Genomic DNA, 23,381 nt, shown 5'->3' with positions numbered 1-23,381 from the left:
CGTTGGTGTTACGGAACGGCACAGGAGGTGGATCCCAAAAGCAGACAAAAAAACACAATAATCAAGATTAAGTGTTTAATGAGTGAAATATATACAATAATTGTGCTGGTGGCAAAAGGAGGGTTGTGTCGAGGGAATCCAGTGGTGAGTGGTGGGTGCAGTGCGCTCTCCAGAGCGTACCCACGTGGCGTTGACCATGTGCTAAGGCCTCCTCCAGAGTCCAACAAACAATTGAGTTTGAGTCCAATCCTTACAGAGAGAGAGAGAAGCAGGCGGGGTGAGCAAGCAGGCAGGCAGGCAGGAGTAGGAGCAAGCAAGGCAGGCTGCAACAAGAGATAAACACAGATAATTCTTTAGCTACACAAGCTAAAACACCAGGAAACCAAATAACACAGGGAGCCAGGAGTGCAACTATACCACACTGGTAGACGGTACGATCTGGCGACGAGTGGATCACAGAGCCAGCCTTAAATACTGCAGGAGGTTGATTAGGGAATGAGCTTCACCTGGTGCCACCTGCCAGCTAAGCCACGCCCACAGCTCACAGTAATCGGCACAGGAGGGAGGGACATGAGAGAAAACAAACAAAAACACACAGAACAAAAAAGAAGCACGGGCTGCCATGATGACATCATGACAGTTGTTCTGTCAGCCAATTGATAGAGTGCTGAGTACTAAAATATCTCAACAACTACTGGATGGATTGCCATCAAAGTTTAGACATTAGTGGTCCCCTAAGGATAAATCCTACTGACGTTGGTGATACTCTAATTTTTCCTCGATTCACCTTCATTAGGGTGGCATTTTTGGTTTTTAGTGAAATGTGTTGGCAACTAAGCCTATTGAACGGAGGGCAAAACGTTAGATAGATATCCATAGATATCCATGGTGTCAAGAGAATGAATCCTAATACCTTTGGTGATCTCCTTAACATTTCATCTGGCAACACCAGCAGGTTATGTGGGATAATTAGATATCTAATAATTGCAGACGATCTCAGTAATTGTTATAGAGACATGTAAGGGCCTAGGAAAAAGGGATTTTATCAGTTAAAGATACAATATGTAACTTTTCTGCATTAAAATGTCTAAAAATGACCATACCTATGTTATATATTTTTTTGAGTTGTGTAGTTACACTATCCCAAATGTTTCCATCAAATGGCAAACCCAGAGAAATCTGTTATTTTATTTTCAAACACGTCACGTTTCATTTAGCTAGTCGCCCATCAGTGGCGTCATAACCTTTCACCATCTAGTTACTCGTAACTTCTGTCAAAACATGGGCACCCAGATGCGACGTTCGAGAGTAATTGTAAATCATCCAATGTCACAGAAAAAAATACTTGTAACACTGCTTTTTCTGCCAAAATGCATCATTTTGTGATTAATAACATGCCACTTTGCAACACAGTAATACAGCAGAAACCTTATTTATTGATACATATCAATATTAATCCATCTTATGTGCTGGTTGACAAGTAGCTAACATTAATGCTAGCTAATGCTTGGTGGATAACATCATAGAGTTACAAGATTGTTCAACACGCTCATGAAGTTATTAGTAGTATGATTGTTTTGACGATGGATAAAAGCAGCACTGCGCTAACCCACAAATATGTTCAGTAGTAACGTTAACGTTAGCTGTATAGATAGACGATTAATCTAATGCTAATTTAGCTAGCAAGCACACTCCGGTCTGCCTGCCTCACTCCCCCGGCACAAAGAGACATCATTCGGGATGATAGCTGACAACACAGTCGGGCCATGTAGCAATAGCTAGTTACCGTTAGCCCCAGCTGGTGCTTACGACGCTAACGTCAGTTTAATGAAGCGTCGGGAAACAGAGAATATCAGACCCAGGCATCCTAGTCACAACATCGGCCATCCAAAATGTTAGCTAGCTAGCTACGTCTCCGTAAACGCTAACGGTGTTTGTACCGAAAATCTCCCTGCCGAATTCCTCCCCCCTTCGCGTTTAGCTGTCTTTACAGTTAGCTAGCTAAATTAACCCAACAACAGAGGCCTGTACTACGAATCAAGATCAACAAGCTCTGGATTTCTTTCAGTTATCCGGCTTCACTAACCCTAACAACCGCGGTCCCGCATAACCTGTGTCACGACGCTGGTTATCAACTAATTCAATCAACCCAGGGTTTCCCAATCCAGGGACGCGCACGTTCACATAAAAGAGGCGGTGTTTGCACACCACGACCAATCGCAACCATCTACCATCTACCAGTCTTTTACATAAGAAGAGCAAACTATAATTCTACATAAATATGAAGAACACAGATATGGTTTTACAGGCAAAATGCAGGAAGGAAAGCTGTTTTGCGTAAATCACAACGCTTATCCTATCAATATCATTTCCAGTGGTGTAGTCTACGTGATAGTAAGCTCCAGGATGTCTAGATACCCACTTAACAATGCCCAATGACACGTAACATACTTTCTATTATATTTTTGATACATTTTGAATTGTCATCCGTGCTTTTTTCTAAGGTTTTTTTTTTACTGTAAATTGGTGCATAAAAGTGTATCGGAATGCAGGAAATGAAGTCGTTGATGCTTAAAACTTCCCCTGGGGAAAGACACCCAGGCCCCCCCACTATGATATGCACCCCTCCTCCCCCAAAGGCAGATTCTGGCTAATATACAGTACAGTACACTCACTATAATAGCCTACATTAGACTACACTGGTCACTTTCCCATCAGTCAGGCACAAGATCTGACCACAATTACACTTTTGCTTTCCATGAACTGTCGTTGCTTTAGCCTTTTATTTCAGTTGCAACCCCAGCAGTGGTAAGCTGTGAGAGAAAATAAAAAAATATCAAAACATAATTCTAACCAATGTGCGTATTGGCAACACACGGCTGAAGAAGCCGACAAATAGCCTATATGTAATTCCCTCCGCTTCAAATCTATATATTTCATAAAGATATAGATATATTATATTATATATTTATATATATATATATATTCTCTCGCCGCGCACCGAGCTCCGCCTGATCTTCTAAGAACGGTGACACCGTTATCAATCGAGTATTGATTGGTCAGTAGGCGGTGCTTTAACACAGGTTGATCTCTAATCTCCAACATAACCTGCTCCCGACCAGGTTAGGTGTTCAGCATGAGTTACCATGGCGTTTGAACCCGGTAACAACTAATCCACCGTCGTGGTACAGAAAACCCTGGGTTGAACCTGAAGTTAACTCGTTAACGCCAAATTCTGCTTCGTAGTACAGGCCTCTGGTGTGTTAAGCACCAAAATGAATAGTTAAGATTACAGAAAAGTGAAGGGGGAGATCGGGCAGCTGGGAGATGTTCTGCTGCTGCTAACAACAGCAATCAAACATCATCGCCGCCACGGAGAGTCTCTCGGCAATCCCCACCCACGCCCATCTCTCAGCCTCGTTGAGTAGCTAGCTAGCGTTACAACAAACCCCATCCGCCCGGTAAAATCCAAAAGGTGACATTGGCATGTGAAATAGATTGTGATAGTGTGGTAAAACCTGCTAACGTTAGTCACTAGCTATCTGGTCAGCTAGCTACCAATACAGATTGAATCAAGAAAAACGTAATATGTTGGAGAAACTGCAGCTATTTTATTAGCATGATATGAATAAACATTACTAAACGTAACGTGAATAAACTTGAATGGGTAAACTCGTCCGTGAACAGATGTATTCTAATCAACAATCAGTGTTTTGCAATAAAAACTCCCATAATTCCACACAAATTCCCTACATCATCGAACGTCTGTTTACACAATCCATTGTTTTGGTTGAGAGACCCCTAGCGGCAGAGATGGCAAAAGTACTCACTTCCCGTACTCAAGTAGAAGTACAGATACTTGTGTTAAAAAATACTCTGGTAAAAGTAGAAGTACTGATTTAACTTATTTACTCAAGTAAAAGTAACAAAGTACAGGCTTGGAAATTTACTTAAAGTATAAAAGTAAAAGTAGCTTTGCGAATGACAACCATTTTTTATGCAAAGCTACCTGGACCACACAAATGTTACTAGAGTGCAAGCTGAGAAACTTCAGTGGACATGGAAAAAAGGCTCTTTATATGCCATTGCCTACATTTTAAATGGATGTCTGCCAATATGCCTAAAACATCACATATATGATTATTGTGACAGAGACTGGGACTCCAGGTTAATGAGATTCTGACTGAGTAGCTATTTATGAATTCAGTTGTGATTCTGTGAGAATTCACAGATCCAGTTTCTCTTTTTTTAATCTTCCCCTTAACATTTAAAGGAATCTACATGTATGTGTGTGCTCAAATATGGCTTCTGGAAAGAAAATAAAGGATAAAATATGAATTATTAAACAGACATTAATTAAGAAGTTCCCCGTACTTTAAGAGTTGCGCAGCACATTGGCCAGGAGTCATTCTTGATGCCTACTATCTCAAACATCTCTCTCAGATAAGGCCAAGGATGTCTTGCTGCTTGTCTGCTGATTTCTTCATTTTCAATCATGTCGCCATCCATACTACTATGTGCTAACGTTACCACCATCAAGCCGCAATGATTTGCCGCGAATGAATGCAGAATGCCGCCGAATCTGTCGAGTCGTCTTGTAGTGGTGTGTCGAGTGCAACGTACAGTATATTCCCATCCAATTAGATTGAATGTGGTATTGATGACGCGAAAATAACGGTAACTCCAGTGAAATTATTTTAAACTTGTTATTAAGGACTAAATTTGGACTGTATTTAAAGCCGATTCTGGTTTCCAACTTCGCCCCAGGTGTGTCTGTTAAAACACGGACGGAGACAACTTCTCTCTTTTGATGCTTTATTAAGATCAAGCAACGTGCAACCTAGGTAACAGGTGAAGAACACAAACAACAAAATCACTAGCTAACTTAATTTAAATTTGCAAGAGCTATAGACCAATACAACAACAGGCTTAAATGAACTGACAACATAAGTTATACAACTTACAGTTCTTAAGGACGCACACACACAATCTCAACTGATTATCCTCCGGACAGCTAGCCTCTTTTTCTTTTTGCTCCGTGTGTCACGCGCGCCCGCTCGCGGTGAGGCGCGTGTCTGTGCTATTCTCCGACATGATGACCTCTTGTACAAAATTAAAGTAACGAGCCAATTTTGTAAAATGTAAGGAGTATAAAGTACCAATATTCATGTTAAAATGTAAGGAATAAAAGTAAAAAGTCGCCACAAAAAGTAAAGTAAAGTAAAAATATCTGAAAAATCTACTTGAGTACAGTAACAAAGTATTTGTACTTCGTTACTTCCCATTTCTGCCTAGCGGCAGAAAGTTACATATTGTACATTTAAGAGTAAAGACTCAATCCATAGACTTTAAACCATTGTCTCACCCTTGTCTTTCTACCTCTCCTTAGTCAAGCTTAATTTATCTTATCAATAATTGTATGAATCAATGCCAAAGTTTTTCTGACTGGTGTGTGTGTGTGTGTGTGTGTGTGTGTGTGTGTGTGTGTGTGTGTGTGTGTGTGTGTGGTTGTGCTGCTGGTCTGGCAGTGGCAGCAGTCAAGCATGGGTGGTGACACACACTGTTACAAACAAGTAGTGCATTAGCAAGGGCCATTACCCCCATCTCTCCCTCTCCTGTGACAATGCATTCTCATGAATATCGTAGGAAAACTTATGCACAACAATTCATATATCTTGCCTGTGAGCACACACACATGCGCACACACACACACACACACACACACACACACACACACACACACACACATCCCTGCAGACACGGGATATGTAATGGACTGTATTCTTCTGAGCTTTGATGGCAATAAACGTGAGTAAGAATGTGAGAACAGTGAAAAATTTGGCAACTTACGTCAGCATAGTGTGAGGAATATAAGTTCATTCTGTTAATACTGCAGCTTTGAGCTGGTTATAGTATGGCCGGATAGTTAATGGCCCTCATTTGGTTCATTATTAAGTTCTGATCACAATGTTCAGCACTAATTTTAGAACAGCCTAATTGCAGGTTCCACTGCTTGAAATGGCATTTAATTTCCACATTGTACTGTGTAAGTACAAACAATTTCTTTTACAATTTTTTTACAAAACCTAATTCGAGGAAGAAATTGCCTTCTTTGAGCCATAATTTGGGGCTGTACAATTGTGCAATTTCACCATCAATTCATTTCCATGTTCTTGCAGCCAGGCAAGTTTTTATCATGTAATTATAACACTTTTCTTTGGAGAGGCTTTACAGCAGGGCATTAACCTCTAAACTCTGCTGGATTCACCAGGCTTGCTGGTCAGTACCTCAACTGTTTTTTTTAGATAAAATAAAACAGGTATTTTAGGCTGAGCTACAGGAAGGTGATGCTCAAGATCTCCAATTTAAGCACCAAAAAGTACGGAGAAAATGAAATGTTAATGATAACGGATAATTTCATGACGCTTTCCAAGTTTCCTCATTTTTATTCAAATGATGCTGATTCATGGTTTTCTAAATTTAAAGACACATGGTCTTTATTTTCTCTATAAATTCAGAGGATGCCAATGTGTTTTTTTATGTACCACATTTTTACTGTATCTCAGTGTTACATATTCTCTTAGAACATTGGTGCAATTACAGTACAATTTAAGAAAAAAAGAAACAAGGGAAAAAAGCCACTTAACAAAATATTCTCTAGTCTTAGTAAACACAAAAACAGCCACATTAAATCTAGCCTGGCTCCGCCCTCCTACGTACTTCCAACCAAAGCACTTATATCTGAAGCATCTTTCGTGTATGCACCAAGTTTTTTTTAATGTCAGTCGGGACGGCAGCAGAGAAACTGTATGCTTTATTGTTTTTGGTATTTTTAGTACTATAACCGCTAATTTAATCAAAATGTATTCAAGAGATGTTATCATGATTTTTAATTCTTTATTTTAATGTTATGTCAATAATTACCAATACGTTGGTTTGAAAATCGTGCTGAGCGTCAAGAAAAAAATCCATGTACACATAATCAAAGAGTAAATTTCGTGACTATTTTACGAACTGCCGTGAGACAGAGTTGAAAATTTACCAATAATGTTATTTAGGTATAAAGGTTGTGTTGGTCTTTGCATAACAAAATGCAAGATCACACCTATTACATTAGTAAATTATGTTGTTTTTAATGGACAGGACAGTCATTGTTTTGTTAAATGTAAGAGGTTACTTATCAGGACTGACTAAGAAGGTCAGTTTAAGTGGACAAATGATCCACATTTTCATGGTAAGGACTGTCTGGTGAGGACTGTCACTAAGTTTTCATGGCATTAATCTGATATCAGCAGTGCCTGTAGCTTCGTCATGAGCATTTACACCTTGCTCTGTACATCCTGTAAGCACTGAGCAGCTCTGTTGCAGCAGTTAATTATACACTTTTCCCCCCATACAGCTAGGCAAGAGTTTCTAAAGTGGGAGGAGATCATTACTCATTCACTCTCACCCTGAGTTTTCCAGCAATGGTTGGGGATTACAAGTGGCGGCCTTTTTAGTTACAAGCCCACTGGACCCTTAAATGAAAATGAAAGCCGCCCTCAGCCAATTGGTTACGACATCAATTTTGACATTAAATATTTCACTGGTCTTACCTTGCATACCACTACAGCAGAGTGGAAACACTAATTGGACCTTATGATGAAAAATCTAGAGAAGAGACTTTCACAGTCCTCAAATGTACTTGCCCCAGAGCGGTCGACACTTTTGAGTGCTTGGTCACATCCAATCTCTCTGCACGCCGTTTGGGTGTATCATCTGCAACACAGCTTTCCACCTCACTTCTATCAACTATTCTCCCATCAATAGCTCACCCTGCTCTCTTCTCTGTATTGTCATATCAAACGCAGCCCAGTGGGTGTATTTCAGCACAACCTTGAAGTGTAATCAAGGGCTTACTTTTTTGTCTGCTGCATCACAGCTAAAGACATTACATAAGCTACCTCACATCATGTTTTATTCAGTCTTGTTTCTAGCATTTGAAAAATAATTTCTTACTGGTAGAATCTTATTTGGTGTGTCTGTGCATGTGTGTGCACAGGAGAAAGGTGTGTTAACCATACTGTTACAAATGAGCTGTGTACTAACAAGGGTCATTAACCTCATCTTGCTTTTTGCCCACATATATGAACACATTCTCTCACACACACACACACACACACACACACACACACACCCTCAGTGTAATGGGCTCTTTGGCGAGCCACTCTGATAGTGATGAATGAGAGTATTAACAGTGTCTAATTAGCGCCTAGCCACAATAATATGCTGTGTTCATGGGGGTGAAACAAAGATGGTGTGCTCATTGGGGCCAAACGCCAGGGCTGCCATTTATACTTACTTGTGCTTATTTATGTTGTTTATGTTTTACAATTTGCTAATGGGGGCAACATATCTCATTAGGTCTTAATAAGGTTACTATAAATGGGTGTACGCTTCTCAAACATTATAGATTTTATGGAGGTTGTAATATTAGATTTTAAGTGAATTGGTGTTTACCTTCCCAAAAGAGTTGTTTACAGAGTTACATCTTTAGGATAATGCAGTAATGACACACACACTTTTCTATTTAAAAATTTTCTTCACACACTGCTTTGATGTTAATGCCACATTGTGCCATGGCTACAGAAAATAATGTATGATTGGCTGTCAGGTGTTGGTTTAAAGTGTACTACAGGACACTTCAAATTAAAAGAAGCTCAAAGAAATGAAGTAAACAGTTTGAATGCTGCATTTCCAACCCCATCGACACAATGGAAAGAATTGCACATCAAGCTAATTGCTATGAAGCCCCCCAGGAACAGTAGGCTATGGAGCTATTTTCATGTGATGCACACTGGCTTTAAAATACTTGTTCCTATACACACAACAATTACAAAAAGAATGGCTGTAAAAGGATCAGACCATAAAGTTGCACTAGAATTTGAAACATTTGACGTTAAAATGTTAAAAGTCTTGTATCAGTAAATTATTTTTTATGACATTCATGTGTGCAGGGAGCTAACAGGAAGTCAGCCGGCGAGAGAAGTACTCTAATGAGCATGCTCTATCTCAGCGTTTCTCAAATAGGGTACACGTACCCCTAGGGGTACTTAGGTGTACTGCAGGGGGTACGTGAGATTTTTAATTTATAAATATCAGTCGTGCATAATCCCTAAAACAATTATACACTATAACAATGAATACATTTCGTATTTCTAGAAGAATAGAAATAGAAATGTAGCATTTCAATGTTTTTCAGTTGCAATATTGTTGTTTAGTAAATCAGAGACTGATAACTTAAACACAGATAGTGGCAACATTTCAGTCTTAGTATTACTTGATCTCAGTGCTGCATTTGATATGGTCGACCATGACATATTACTAGACCGATTGGAAAACTGGGTTGGCATTTCTGGCTCAGTACTAAAGTGGTTTAAGTGGCTTATTTAAAGAATAGGGACTACTTTGTGTCTATAGGGAATTATACATCTGAGCATACAAATATGACGTGCGGAGTTCCCCAAGGCTCCGTTCTGGGGCCTCTCCTGTTTAACATCTACATGCTTCCACTGGCTCAAATTATGGAAAACAATAAAATAAGTTACCATAGTTATGCGGATGACACACAAATTTATATAACCTTATCGCCAGGGGACTATAGTCCAATACAACAACTGACTAAGTGCATTGAACAAATTAACGACTGGATGTGCCAGTACTTTCTAAAATTAAATGAAGAAAAAACTGAGGTGGTTGTTTTTGGAGCAAAAGAGGAACGATTAAAAGTCAGCGCTCAGCTTCAAACGATAATGTTAAAAACAGACAAAGCCAGAAATCTTGGTGTAGTCATGGACTCAGACCTGAATTTTAACAGCCACATTAAGACAATTACAAAGTCAGCCTATTACCACCTTAAAAATATATCAAGGGTTAAAGGACTTATGTCTCAGCAGGACTTGGAAAAACTTGTCCATGCTTTTATCTTCAGTAGACTTGACTACTGTAACGGTGTCTTTACAGGTCTCCCTAAAAAAATCAATCAGACAGCTGCAGCTGATTCAGAACGCTGCTGCTCGAGGCCTCACTAAGACCAAGAAAGTGGATCACATCACTCCAGTACTGAAGTCTCTACACTGGCTTCCAGTGCCTCAAAGAATTGATTTCAAAATACTTTTGCTGGTTTATAAATCACTAAACGGTTCAGGGCCAAAATACATTTCGGATCTGCTACTACAGTATGAACCACCCAGACCTCTCAGGTCGTCTGGGACAGGTCTGCTTGTTGTCCCCAGAGTCAGAACTAAACAGGGGGAAGCAGCATTTAGTTTTTATGCTCCACATATCTGGAACAAACTCCCAGAAAACTGCAGGTCTGCCGCAACTCTCAGTTCTTTTAAATCAAGGCTGAAGACCTATCTTTTTGATGTTGCCTTTCTTTAAATAACTGTTCATTTCTTATATTGAAGTTGCATTGTTGACACTGTATATCTATATAATCTATCTATATAAGCATAAAAAGAGAAATTCCTATTTTATCTTTTATATATTTAACTGTTTTAATTGCTCTTCAATGTTTCATTTCTTATACTGCACTGTAATTTTTATTCTCGTATTTTATGTTTTAAATTTTTTTTAATCTGTTTTCATGTAAAGCACTTTGAATTGCCCTGTTGCTGAAATGTGCTATACAAATAAAGCTGCCTTGCCTTGCCTTGCCTATTATTTCAAGGTGCAGCCATTTTAGCAAAGTTTGTGGACCCTTTTGTAGTTCTTTTTTACTGAACGGGAGATGGAAATTTACCACATCAACCAATGGCTTTTCCCACTCGGTTGCTCATATTTACGTACAACATGAAACAAGTGTAGCAAAAATCTGTGTGCAATATATATTTAACTGATAGTAATGGAGCAACAATACTTCTGTGTGATGCTGGGTTGCTAAATAATACATCTTTCCCAAACTAGGCCGAACAATGAGTTAAACTACAAACTCACTTTAAAACCTGGATTATGACATGAACACAGTCTACTTTGCTGTGCTATAAGTGTGATAATGCACTGCAATGCTTGATATAGTGAGTAATGGATTAAGCTTTGCATTGTGGCGGTGTTTGCCTCATCCGTTATATAAGGACACAACTGGTGTTATCTCAAAGAACAGTGTCACACAGTGGGGCACAATAGTCCCAAATATGCCAGAAGGAACTGATGTTCGATTTAGTTTCAAGTTCTTTATTGGCCTTTCAATTGTACTTCGTCTTGATTTGTATTACATTTTCAGCACTTGCAAGTAAAATAGTTGCAAGATACAACTATGCTCCAGTGAACCGTGAAGGCTTTAGGCATAAAATGGAATCTAGAGAGCTGTCAAAACTGATCTACAGAATCAAGAAATCCGATCTAACGGTGAGCTATTTCATTTTTGTATTGAAAATGGAAGACGGCAAGCGCTCAGAACCATACCAAGGCATGCAGTATAACCTTCCAGTTATATTTTCATTCAAGTGACCATAGCGACTGTTAAAGAGCGATAAATTAGAAAGAAAGTAAGAGAGAGAGAGAGAGAGAGAGAGAGAGAGAGAGAGAGAGAGAGGGGGAGGAAGCAACAGGGCGTCACCCACAATGATTTTGGTGGTACGATAAGACCTTGGCTTAATGGTGTCCAACAGCAAGCGTTTCACTGATCACACATCGCCGTCTTATCTACAGCTCCAGAAGAAAGGAGACATTTATGAGTGTCTGTGTGTGTGTGTGTGTGTGTGTGTGCGTGCACAAGTCTGTTTGTGAGAGAGAAAGAGAGAGAGAGTGAGAGAGGAAAGAGGGGAGAGAGAATAGGCAGACAGAAGACTTTTTACTTTGTCTATGTGTAAACAACTGTAACTCCAATACATTTTGTCCATATGCATTTGCCTGAAAATGAACAATATCAACACAATGCACTAATGCCGAAGGTAAAAAAAAAAAAAAAAAAAGCATCCAGCACTTATTTATGTCATGAGAAAAGCTTGGCCTGCAGAGCAGAGCAAGAATGATTTCTACAGCTACAGAGGAAAAGACAGCTATGAAATTGTGGAGCAGCTGGCCCAAAAGTGCACCGGACTCTTACCAATATAAAGCTTTTATATGGAAAGAGCAAACACAGAGAATGAGCCGCTCAAACAGATACATCAATTTTCTCATTATGTTACTATGTAACTCGTGCAGAATTACATTTCCTTCAAACCGTATTTGCTGTTGCAAATTAGTTGTGTATAAACGTAATTTCTAGGAAACAGCGTTGACGTATCAGCGAAGTAATCTTTTCCAAAATTAACACAAAAATGTATAAACCACTTTTCCTATAAAAATGATATCAACAAGGCTGTGAAGAGCATGTCTGCCATCAGCTCAGGGAGAAAACTGCTGTCTACATTAGACAAAATATATACGATGGATTAAATGTGTAAACTCTATACTATATGCATACAGTTCATGCATTTATGTTGTGTCACATTTTTTAAACAATAGCTAATACATTAGCTATTCAGGAAACAGGGACCCAAATACCTTGAATATGGAGGTTTAAATGTCCTTGGGTCTGTGTGTGTGTGTGTGTGTGTGTGTGTGTGTGTGTGTGTGTGTGTGTGTGTGTGTGTGTGTGTGTGTACACGTGTCTCAGCCTGAGCTGGAGCCCCAAGCATCACTTATCACAGTGTTGTTCAGTTTCACAAGGGGTCACTATCACACACAAGGTGATTCTTCTTAAAAGATTAGTACTCAGTATCAAAAGACTACATTATGTTACTGCCTGCAAACAAAATTACGTCGTGGTCCTTTGTGACAGCCTGAGGGTTTAGGTCAGGATGGGGTGATGACCGATATACTGTCTGTGCATAGGATATCCTATGTATATGAAAGCTGGATAGAGATTTAGCAGACAAAATGGGCCACCAACCAGCCTGAATCTGTAACACCATTGGTTTGTATGCTGTGACATTTAAGGCCTCTGACAATACATACATTGTTTATCCCAGCCTACTGCTTGCGCCATCATAGATAGAAAAACAGACATCCCACTGTTGCTCTTGCCAGAAGATTATGACAATAGCTGTTACCTTGGGGTAATCTGTTCTATCCTAAAATCTAAATTTAAGCTCAGTAAAGGCCGCAGACCTGATCAATGTATTGATCAATATCAATACCAACGTTGGTATCGATATTATGGTCTTACGGCTGCCGGCAACACCCTCATGTGTGTTATAAGGGAGTATGATATGAGTTGCAAAGCAGGCTGTGCCATCCCGTGATGTTGGTTGGATGGACCAGGAAAGCCCCGCCTAGTGCCTGGAGAAGGGAGCTGCTGATTGGTGTGGCAGGCCACCACCTGACTGGCCAATCGAGAGGAGTCAATCAACTCTGCCTCCAGCTTAAAGAGCCTAATTGTTTGCAGCTGAGGGCAGCTGCCAGACCAGACTTTGAGGAGAAACTGTTAGAGTGTGAGGACGTGGGCCTAGGAGTAAGCTCTAAAAAACTGATATCCTTCCTGCACGTAGTCAGTTTGTGTTGTATTAGTCACACTAGGTTCAGGGGTGCTGTGAGTACTGTTTTGTGTTTAACCAAGTATTTAAGTTAGAGAGGTGTTTTTGTTTAATCTTTCGTTTTCATTTAGATTTAGAAATAGTCTTCCCTTTTGAAGATCTCCTTTTGTTATATTCTGTTTTTGTTTTCCGCAGCACCCATCGGCCCACTTGTCCTTTTTGTTTGAGCACTGTTTGTTGTCATTTACCTGATTCTGGAATAAATTTCCTTTTTAATACCAATTCCATCTGGTTTTATGTTATGTCCTGATACCCCTAGCTACGGGGCGTAACATAATTGGGGGCTCGTCCGGGATACTTAAATTGATTCCTGGTGAAAGGATATTTATTGGAAGAGGGTAAGTGTAAACATTAATTGGTTATCTGGTGCAGCTGTCTTGTTGATTAGGTGTCATGGCGTCTGAGCGCTTTGACTTGGAGGCATTCATAGCCAATCCAACTCTTGAGCAAATAAATGCATGTAGGAAAGATGATTTATTTATTGTAGCGAGTCACCTCCAGATTCCGGTAACAAAAACCACGTTAAAAAGAGATCTTAAACCGTTAGTTATTGCTAACTTGGTGGAGAGTGGGTTGATTGTGTTACCTGTGTTAACAGAGTTAAAAACGCTTCCTGTGGCTGTCTCGGCAGAGACAGAGGGTGTGCAGCCCCTTAGGTCACAAGCAGTCTCCAGCGTGGATGGCGAGGTAGGTGGAGGGTTAAAAACACCAGTCACGCTGCCACGCTATGATCCATCCCCAGAAAGCAGTGCTCGTTCCAGAGATGAGGCCCGTGTAAAGGTTCGCCTGGCCCGTCTCCAGCTTGAGGCTCAGGAATGGGAACGTAAACAGCACATGCAACTTCAGCTTGAAATGAGGAAGCTAGAAGTAGAGGCTGATACGGCCGTAAAGCTACGGAAGCTCGAGCTTGAAAGCTCTCAGGAGGCGGAAAGCCTGCCTGCTACTGCTCCAGGTACGTCACTCACCACCCCCTCCACTCGAAATTCTGCCAGTCCAATTACCATGGCTTTTTGATATAAGCAAGCACATTGCTCTAGTGCTGTTGTTCCGTGAATCTGAGGTTGACTCCTATTTTAGTGTTTGAGCGCATTGCAGTTGCTCTGCAGTGACCGACTGAGGTTTGGTCTCTGTTTCTCTAGTTTCCCCGAGCTCTTTAGTTTCCCTGAGCTCTCTAGTTTCCCTGAGCTCTCTAGTTTCCCTGAGCTCTTCAGTGCCCCTGAGCTCTTTCGTTTCCCCGAGCTCTTTCGTTTCCCCGAGCTCTTTAGTGCCCCTGAGCTCTCTAGTGCCCCTGAGCTCTCTAGTGCCCCTGAGCTCTCTAGTGCCCCTGAGCTCTCTAGTTTCCCCGAGCACTCTAGTTTCCCCGAGCTCTCTAGTTTCCCCGAGCTCTCTAGTTTCCCCGAGCTCTTTCGTGCCCCTGAGCTCTCTAGTTTCCCCGAGCTCTTTTAGTGCTCCTGAGCTCTTTCGTTTCCCCGAGCTCTTTCGTGCCCTGAGCTCTCTAGTTTCCCCGAACTCTCTAGTGTCCCCGAGCTCTTTCGTGTCCCTGAGCCTTCTAGTGTCTCCGAGCTCTCTAGCTCCCCCGAGATCACCCGGTGTGCTATTTTTCCAGAAAGTTTAACAAACATCAGCTTAACTATTGGTGTAGATATGTTGTATTTTGTTTTATGTGTACCCAAACTTGGAGTTTGTGTTTATGGGGGGGAGTGTTACAGCTGCCGGCAACACCCTCATGTGTGTTATAAGGGAGTATGATATGAGTTGCAAAGCAGGCTGTGCCATCCCGTGATGTTGGTTGGATGGACCAGGAAAGCCCCGCCTAGTGCCTGGAGAAGGGAGCTGCTGATTGGTGTGGCAGGCCACCACCTGACTGGCCAATCGAGAGGAGTCAATCAACTCTGCCTCCAGCTTAAAGAGCCTAATTGTTTGCAGCTGAGGGCAGCTGCCAGACCAGACTTTGAGGAGAAACTGTTAGAGTGTGAGGACGTGGGCCTAGGAGTAAGCTCTAAAAAACTGATATCCTTCCTGCACGTAGTCAGTTTGTGTTGTATTAGTCACACTAGGTTCAGGGGTGCTGTGAGTACTGTTTTGTGTTTAACCAAGTATTTAAGTTAGAGAGGTGTTTTTGTTTAATCTTTCGTTTTCATTTAGATTTAGAAATAGTCTTCCCTTTTGAAGATCTCCTTTTTGTTATATTCTGTTTTTGTTTTCCGCAGCACCCATCGGCCCACTTGTCCTTTTTGTTTGAGCACTGTTTGTTGTCATTTACCTACCTATATTTGGATCAATCCAACCACCACTAGTGCTATGTCATATTGTTAGAAAACCCAATTGGCGCAGCACATGAAAGGTACAAGGAACATACACTGAAACATTTAATGCAGTTAAAGTGTTGGGTTCTATGCTGTATGTTGGTAGCCTATAAATCTAGATGCACCCTAGTGGCAGCAAATGTAATTTGCAGCCAGGGGGTCTTGCAACTCTCTGTTGGCTTGCGAGCTGGAAAAACCAAACTCTTGGCGGGCCAATCACATTGCGTATAGAGTCGGTGGGCGGGCTTATGGCTGCTGCTGCTGGCGAACAGCGGTCTTTCGAATCGGCTTTGGCTGCGACTCTGGAAGACTTGGAGTTAAGCATTTCTTTGAGAAAAGAACAAAGAACAGCACTGAAGTCATTCTTAAAAAAGGAAGATGTTTTCGGAGTTTTGCCGACCGGATACGGCAAAAGTTTAATCTATCAACTAGCGTTACTCTGGTTGGTTGTAGTGCTATCCTATTGCGTGCAGAGGGAATTTGAAAGACAACCATTTATCCTGCCCCTCGGATTGAGCCCTGCCAATGGTGAGTTCCCAGACCCAACATCTTGATGTTTAAAATGTAAAGCATAAAAAAATTCCCACAAAAACCCTTAACAGAAAAACAGAAGAACCCCTTGGCAGGCAATGTGAAATTGGTTGGGGAGCACCAGACTATATTAAAAAATCTTTCATCCTCAGTTTTGTCTATTTTGTGTCGTGTAACTTTAGCTGAAGGACAGCCTTGTTTGAAATCCTGTGACCCACAGGCTTTGTCCAGCCTTTTAAAACGCAGTGGATAAAAAAAATGTGTTCAGTTAAAAATAAGCCTGCTTGTTGGTGTTTACATATTGCAGGCAGGTTTTAACATAACAGCAATGATAAGCATAGTCATTCTCAATGGGCAAATGCAGACTGCAGGCTGTTGCTCACTGCTTTACACTTGTGGACAAAATCAAATTCAGCAGGCAGGACCGGTGAGGTTAAAAGACTCTTTACTCGTAAGTCCTTGGGGGTTTCATAAAGCAACAAAATCTGGCAAGCTAGCCATAGAAAACCAGTGGGCAGAGTGACTGAATGTCAGTAAACACAGAGACAAGTGTGGTAGAAAACCAGGTGTTTAGGCCTAAGCCTCAATATGACTGTTAATCCCCTCCTTTGTGTGAATCCTTGTACCCTTACTTTTGTACAACCAGTAAGCACCATTGAGTTTGTATTTTCTCAAACTTTCCAAACTGCATCATAGTCTCTTTTGAGAATAACAAGATATCCATATGCTGTTAGTGTAATGTAAGGCTGACCTGGACATGTCAGTTTTTTTTATTTATTTATTTTTTATTTGGCAGAGCCTGCGAAGTAACATCATCTGTACGTACAAGAAAAGAACAGACTGGTAGTGATTACGGCAGCAGCCCGATGACCTGCCAACACATTCTCACTTCTAGCGTGTCAAAAAGTGACGCTTGGTCAGGACTCTTGGCGCCACTTTTGAAGCTCTGAATCAGGATGTACGTTTAACTGACATGCAGCATTAGAATGGGACTGAGAGAGAATGGGTTAGGTTTAGGAAAAGATCGGGTTACAAAATGTATACGTTTCAGTGACACGTGGGACAAGAACGGGACACGAACCCCGGTCTCCTGGGTGAAATTCCTGTGTTGTTTGACCCATCCACCACGCCAACCCACCTCCTTATGGGGATTTTCGGTCTTTATTACTACCGGCTGTACTACTGTTGTTGCTCTTAATACTATGTCATCTTACAGCGCCATGGTCGAGCAGCTGCTATGCCCAGTGCGTTCCATACAGACGCTAAAGGGAAGTTTTTGCGTCGGTATCTGATGCTGAGAGACACTGACCAAGCGTCAGTATTTTATGAGTTGGAAATGAGAACGGGTTGGACCTGCAGTGGCAGAAAACTCCAAGTTTGTGTGGATAGTATGAGGCTTCTATTTAATATAATATTACCTACTTGTTTCTATCTGAGGACAACAAAACATATGTTTTTTTGTTTGTTTTTTTTCCTGGGAGTGCTGTTCTTTCTTGACTATACTTCTGTTTTAACATGAGGATGCTGTGACTCACCCCTCAGTTATTCCCATAACAGACTTATGGAACGTGTGCAGGAGGGACCCAAGGTATACTTATCCTAAAGCATGTTTAGATTTCACAGTGGGACAACCTGGAGCCCTAATGAACATATGTGCTAAAGTCTGTGGAACCTTAATAGTGGACACTGGAACTGGGCCAATAAGAGACAGAACACGAAAGAAAGATGGAGATTCCCACTGTGAAGCTGCTGGTGGTCAACTTGTGCAGGCTGCTGATTGTGGAGCTGTGGGTTGTCTTTAAGTCTTGTAAAGGAAAGTAAAAGTAAAAGCAGGCTGGTGGGGGTGAGTAAAAGACCGTCAAGTAGTAGATCCACGCACTCATTTAGCTTCCCTGCACTTAGACTTCAGGTTCAGGTTGTTTTTTTTGGCTCCACTGTGGTGACCCGCTGTCTTTCTTATCAACAGCACCTGTTCAGTGACTGCATACAGTGTTGTGATTCGTTTGAACCCTGCCTTTAAAACGAATGCCCCTGAACTCTAACAACTTTTGATTTCGCCTCAATTGTTGACGAATCAATAAATAAAGGCAACCGTACGACAGAGATGGGGACTCGAGTCTGAGACTCGGACTTGAGTCGCACTTAAGTCGCACAAACAGTGACTTCAGACTTGACTTGCAACTCGACCCAAAAGACTTCAGATTTAACTCGGACTCGAGCTTCCAGACTCGTCAACAACCTGTTTTCATGCAATTATTGCTTTTTAAATCTACATTTATTCATGCATTTCTATTTTCTTTTATTGGCGCATATACGTTGGGGAAACGTATGACGAGCTGCATGTTCCCTGCCCTTTGCCATAATGTGCAACGTAACGCATGCGCTATGCCTTATGTGCGTGCACTCACATATAGAAAAATGCATTGGCGATGGTGACACCAAGTCCTCCCAGAGTTGTGCCTTTTGTCATTAGTTTTGCTTTCAATAACTTTGTAAACAGTGGCAGTAAGCGAACAGCTACATGCAAGGTGTGTGGCATCAAGATAAATGATGCCGGATCAACAACGTCGGACTTCATCAGGCATCTCAAAATGCACCCAGATAAGTCAGTCATTTGCTAATGTAAAAGAGACGTTAAATTTTGCATATATCGTCACAGGTGACAAGCTAACCATCGCAAAGTGTTGTGCTAATGCTGGGAACAGGCAAATTGTATCTTTATAGTTAGTAGTTGCTGAGGCTCAGACATCCATGTCCCACAGGAGGCGGGACGCACTGATCCATCTCCCCAGGAACAAACGCTGTGTCGGGTGGGCAAACTCATGTGATGCATAATTGATCCCGTGGATGATTTGTAGGCTATTAAGTGAACAAGGTGTACCCGGTCCACCAAACACTGGGCCGTCTTGACTGTCTTAATTTTGCACATATTTCTGTTACTGTAGTCCTATTTACTATTTTATTATTTCATCTATGCGTGGCGCAGCAGATGCTTGTGAACTGTCACCTGCCGTGGAGAAGCTGGCCTCACTAACCTCTCCTCCTTCGAGTCGGATCTCCCTCGCACTGGACTCAGTTTCACTGAGCGTACTAACACTTAGAAAATAAATGGCATTACATCAGTGAGTTCAAACTGCTTATTGTGCGTAATTTGGACTGACACTGAGATGCATGTTGTTCTGTAACTGGTGTGGCGCTGCCACTATTCTCTTGATTTCCACTCCGACAGATTTTTTTGAGTGAAAGAGACATTACATTTAGCATATATTGTCACAGGTAACAAGCGAACCATCGCAAAGTGCTAATGCTGGGAACAGGCACATTGTATCTTTATAGTTGTATCCATATGATGTGACAGACTTAGGTTAATATTTCACCAGGTCCGAGGGCTAGAGGGATGTGTTAAATAGACCCCATAAAGTTATCCTACAACTGATTGTGATACTGTACTGTATGGATGGTAGCTACAGGACATGCTTTGAATTCATAAGATTTAACAATACAGTGTTAGGGACAGATCAGATGGCCAGAGACTTGAGACTTGACTTGGACTCGTGGCAGAAGACTTGAGACTTGACTTGAACTTGAGCTCAAAGACTTGAGACTCGACTTGGACTTGTGAACATCTCTGCCGTACGGTGCTGTTGAGTATAAAACTGGTCAATACAAATTACAATAACTTTTAGTTTGAGTAAAAAGAAATGTATATCAAAGTTTTTTTTTTTTTTTACTAGAGACCATCTTGGGATGGGCTCATACCAACTGTGACAGAAAAATTGGGCCAGTGCCTTCTTAACTTGGCTTTCATTTTGATCTCAACTACACACCTGTAATGCTGTGTGACTGCATTTTGCACGGTTGAGATGCTATCACAGTGACACAATCTGTCTACAGACACACAGACAGACATATAAACACTTGGCAAAGTCCCCAAAATCTGCCTCTGTGGTAGTTTCTACTGTAGTACGTGTCTCCAGGCCCACATTTTGCCATCACACACACACACACACACACACACACACACACACACACACACACACACACACACACACACACACAAAGACTAGAATTATAACAATACTATGTTGCTGTTGTGGCCGGTAAAAAGTCATCTCTCCAAGTCGGGCACATTATCTTCTCTCCTCCCTGTTTTTTGTCTGTTGTCTCACAGTGGCTCCCAGCTTATTTAGACATTGGTGTATTGTTGAGCCCAGGCTGTTCTCATGAACTATTCGTACATATAGCTACAAAAAGCATTGTAATTTGTATGTATCCCACGTATTTATTACTGTATGCACTACATTGACTACTGCTTTGCGATACACAAGCGTATGTGTCAAGCCAGGCAGGTAATCACATACAGGAATAGTGCAGTGCAGTGTGTTACAAAAATAAAACACATTTCAAAATAAAAGACCTAGGTTCATGGTAAATTGGCTGTCTTGACTTCTTACAGCGAGACACGCAATCAGGCACACGGAGAGAGAGAGCGACGACGGACAGAGAGAGTGACACACACACACACACACACACACACACAGACAATTACCACAGTTTTCCCCACTCATCCTTTCTCTTTCTATCGGAGAGAGAGAGAGAGAGAGAGAACCGAGAGGAGAAGGATCGCTTTGTTGGCTAGGCGCGCAATCAGACACGTATCTATGCTTCACGGGCTATACGCGACGCTTACGCGCCCTGTGTGTTTTCAATGTAAGTCAGCAAAGATTAGCATAGGAGGAGGTTGGGGTGGACGGATGGGTGATAAAACACAGGGCTTTTAAGCAGTTTTTTTTTGTGTCCAGGAAGACGTTAAGGGGAAAGCACAAGCCTTTCACCCAGGAGACGGGTGTTCATGTCCCGGGAGTACTACTTAAGGGGGTTGGTGTTTTAACCCAAACCACAATCTTTTTTCTAATCTTAACAAGTCGTTTTGGTGCCTAAACTTAACCGTTGTCGCAGCAGGACAATCACCGTTTGTTGGCTAATCTCAACTGCAACGGCCGCTGAAAAGGCTGTAACATTATGGTGCCCAGCACCCGGCTCACAGTCACCTTTTCTCAGCTAAGTATAACTATAAACACCGCTAAACTTAACCAACAAAGTCATCCAGTGACTGTCATTTCATAGGCTATCATAGAAATTGTTGTACAAGTTTTTGTGTGGTGTCATACGAACCCGATCGTGAGAATGCGTTGTTGAGCCACACACTGCCATCTCTCAGCCACTTGTATTTGCTGGTAGGACACCAGCAGTCAATATATTGTGTACACTAGCAATCTACCAGGCCCATAGCCGGTTGCATAGCAATTATGCTAGAAGTATTCTTTTTATGTCAGCTGTCTCTTGTCCTTGGTCTGTTTTTGGGTCAGTTCACTTAACACACTCTGACAGTCATTTCAAACACTTGGATGTTTAAACAAATACATGCCATCTGTGGAGAAAATTTGCGCGACACCTTTTCTCCTCCCTCTCTCACATTTCACTTAATTGGATTTCCTTCTTTTCCTCCTTGCTCCTTGAGCAATTTGTCAGCGTGAAGGCTTTCAACAGTGTAATTGTATAGACGAAAGAAGCTCGGGCTCCGTGCTCATAGAGGAGGATTGATATCCATGTGAGTCATTTTCTATTTACTGTCAGGTTGTGGGCTGAGAAGTCTGGGGAGTTAGTGCTGATGTCTAGCATGTGTACAGTGCGAGGCCGGGGAGAGTTAAGATGGAATGAAGGAGGGGGAAAAACATGGGAGACAAGATGGTGGTGGGATGACGGGGACTGAGGACAGAGCAGAGACAATGTGGAGGAAATATGAGGAGATACAAATAAAAGAACTAAAAGATCAATCAGAATACCAGATGCAGACAACATAGAGAATAGGAATAACATATGAGACGGACACTGTGTCCTAATTCACGGGCCAAATCCTCCATAGTCTGTATTTCTTGGCTGAGTGCACCACAACAAGCTGATGGGGCTTGTCCCATTTCAAAGTCCCATTTCAAAGGCTCCTTCAAATGCAGCTCAGAATTGCAGCCTTCTTTTGCCTCAGTATTCCACAACCCACATTGTACTAATCAATTGTTAGATGAAGCATTCAGGTGATACTCGTGAACTCATAAAGTTGGTTAATATTGTCATGGCTCGGGGTTAAGACCATAACACAAGGCAAACCAAATGCATTAAGGATGGTTAACCACGTTTATTAAAGTAATCAAACATTACCCATACCTTTCAATTTAGTATGACCCATCAGTAACAGAAGAAGAAGCAAAGACTAAATGAATAAAAGTAATCCAAAGCAAAACCATAGAAAATGAAAATGCTGATGAGGAGCAAGAGGGAGATTTGTGCAGGAGGGCAGTCAGCCAGTTAGGAGAGGTATCATGGGGTTTTTTATGGTGTGCCCACAGGTGACTTCTATAAGGTAATTACTTGATGGACCTAGAAGTACAGAAGCTAGATAGGCCTTTTTCACAGCAGACATTTTGACTTGTCACAGCAGGAAAAGCCCAGGTGTTACCAATAACATTAGCGATGGCTCCATCCAACTGAATCACCGTATAGTTATGTATATATATGTTTTGGAGTGTTGATCAGACAAAACCGAATTTAATTTGTCATAGGCATTTTTTGATATCTTATAGACCAAACGTTCAAATCGATCAATTCAATAATGAAAATAATCACTAGAGGCAGCCTTAAAGCTTATTATACTTATATAATTGACGCTGGAAATGGATGACATACACTTGAAAACACCCTTAATTAGGCCTATGTTTGTCTTTGGAAGGCAAGCTAACACCTGAGGTGGAGGAGGAACAAGCTCTCTGAAGGAACGACCGTAGTGGGCTGCATCCTGGTATCAGCTGAGTCACTGAACTGGGTTTGTTATTTCTGCATTAGTCTATATCAACAACATTTCATGTTCATGTCCCTCATTTTCGGCCTGATGTCAGTCACCTTCTGCTTTCTTTGTGTTAACATTTTAAAT

Source organism: Sander lucioperca, chromosome 15 (assembly GCF_008315115.2).
Source record: "Sander lucioperca isolate FBNREF2018 chromosome 15, SLUC_FBN_1.2, whole genome shotgun sequence".
In the NCBI taxonomy this organism is placed as follows: domain Eukaryota; kingdom Metazoa; phylum Chordata; class Actinopteri; order Perciformes; family Percidae; genus Sander; species Sander lucioperca.
Note: the sequence above shows the minus strand (reverse complement) of the source record.